General features: G+C 28.6%; 1 protein-coding gene across 1 annotated transcript in view; it reads left to right on the top strand.

The window, feature by feature from the left end:
- The window catches only part of LOC136831376 (uncharacterized), a 1,849,518-nt gene that overhangs the window by 58,837 nt on the left and 1,788,181 nt on the right, over positions 1-2,500 (top strand). The gene's annotated exons all lie outside the window — the stretch shown is intronic.

The following is a 2,500-nucleotide window of genomic DNA, read 5'->3' as shown; positions in this document are numbered from 1 at the left end:
TTTTGGCGGGGGGAGGAAGAGCAAGAGGAGGGTGGTCGAGGCAATGCTGTGCAAGGCTCCCCACCTCTCTCTCTCTCTCTCTCTCTCTCTCTCTCTCTCTCTCTCTCTCTCTCTCTCTCTCTCTCTCTCTGGTGGCATTTGGTCAGTGAGTTAAGATGGCTCCTGGTCACCGGGAGGGTTTCATTTTGAACAGTCGCTTATGATACCCCATGGGGTTGAGATACCTTTCCTTATGCCAAACCCAAGAGCTGAGGTGATGGGCATAGTGCCAAACAAATAAAAAATACCTCATTTTGTTCGGTCTGTTGCGCTCTGATATTCATTATGGAATAGCAGTAATTTATTTCTTTTTTCATCAGGTATGTAAGTTATATTAAAGCTTTTATGTTAACCATCGTCAATTGTGTGCAGATATAGATATACAGATTTAGATGTATACTTACACTATATACATATACATATACATATGTAATATATATATTTTGTAATTATATATATACATATATTTGTATGTATATATGTATAATGTTTTTAAAGCCTAAGTATGTATTGATGGTTTATTTTTGAGTCGGTTTCGTCTTTTTTTTTTTCTAGCATGTAATCATACGAATCCTACAGTATAAGGCGATGTTGAAGCATCCATAAGTATTTTATCTTCCTATTTTATTATTATTATTATTATTATTATTATTATTATTATTATTATTATTATTATTATTATTATTATTATTCGATATATCGTTATATTAAGAGTTGGAGGAATGAAAACTGACGAAAATATACATTTACATATATGTATAAATATACATAAATATATATATATATATATATACATACATACCTACATACATACCTACATATACATATAAATATATAAATACATACAAACATATAGGCTACACACGGACGGGCAAGTTATGATAAGTATCTGCCTGTTGAAAAAAAATAAGAAATATGGTCCCGTGATTCTAAAAAAAAAAATTTCTAAAAATTTTGTAATTATTCGTTTTGTAGTTATAATCGACCTTAATGTAATAGGTTATTGTGAAAATGATAACAATCAATTCAGGGGTATTTTTATTATTATTATATTATTATTGCTAATGTTGTTCTTAATAAGATTCTACGATATTAATAATTGTAATTGTATTACCATCGAGCTTTTGATTTGCTTCTTGACTTTATTATTTGATGAGATATTGTTTATTTTATTGGCTGGGTTCCTTTAGAAAATCAGCATCAAAATTAACGTATTCGAGAATTTTAGTGTGAAAGTTACCACATTTCCGAATTTATCATTTAAAATTTCTAATATATATATATTTTTTTTGTAGTTTTAGAGTGAAAGCTTATAAACAGTTATGTTTGAAATTCCCCATATTTTAGTTTTCATAATGGAAGCACCGGTTACTATGGAAGAAAGCTGAATATATCACAATTCCAGTTTGAAATCGCCAATGTAATAAAATTTCGATGCGAAAGTTCCCGTTATTCTGAAATTTTAGAAGAAAATCTTTTTATTTCTGTATGATAACTTCCTAATATCAGAATTTCAGTAAGACAGTGCCAGTTCTGGAAATGTCAGTATAACGGAAATATTCAGAAATTTCAATATAAATACGGCACTGACTGTGACTTTTCTGTAGAAAAGTTCCCTCTTATAGGAAATTTCAGTATTTTGGGAAATTCCCGTATTTCTTAACAGTCTGAAAGCACCAGTTTTGTAAATTTCAGTATGAAAGCGCCCCTGTCCCAACATTTCAGTAAATACTATCATAGACTTCATTATGAGATGTGACGTATTCTGCAGTTTCATGATGAAATTGACATATTTAGAAATTTTATTATCAAATGTGACATTCTGAAGTTCTAGTATGATAGGTGACACATTCAGAAATTGCTGTTTGGAAGAGGACACATTTTGACAGCATCAGTATCGTCGAAATTTGGTAGGCTGTCTCCCACATCCTCAAAAAATGTTATTGAAAATTCATTAGAAATAGGTGCACCGTAAATTTTGGTCTCCTGCGCTTGTTGTCTTCGTGAAGTTAGGACAGTAATTGATTTCGTCTCCAGTTTGCAATAAGGTGATTGATGTGATTGTATGTAGTGTGATGTTATGAAACAATTTGATATTGATCCTTGTTGTGACCATTTGAGTTTATACTTAATTGAAAAATGATGATAGTGATATAAACATCTTAATGATGATAATAAAAATAATGATAATGATGACATACTACTACTGCAAATAATAATAATAATAATAATAATAATAATAATAATAATAATAATAATAATAATAATAATATATTAATATTATTATTATTATTATTATTATTATTATTATTATTATTATTATTATTATTATTATTTGTTTCTTGAGAATAATAGTCACTGAACATCGCTTTTCTTAAAAACTGCGTGTATGTCTTTTGTATATGTACTCAAATATAAAAATGGTTTATATATGGTTTATATATATATATATATATATATA

This window comes from Macrobrachium rosenbergii, chromosome 48 (genome assembly GCF_040412425.1).
Source record: "Macrobrachium rosenbergii isolate ZJJX-2024 chromosome 48, ASM4041242v1, whole genome shotgun sequence".
Lineage (NCBI taxonomy): Eukaryota > Metazoa > Arthropoda > Malacostraca > Decapoda > Palaemonidae > Macrobrachium > Macrobrachium rosenbergii.
Note: the sequence above shows the minus strand (reverse complement) of the source record. Positions and strands in the feature narration are given on the sequence as shown.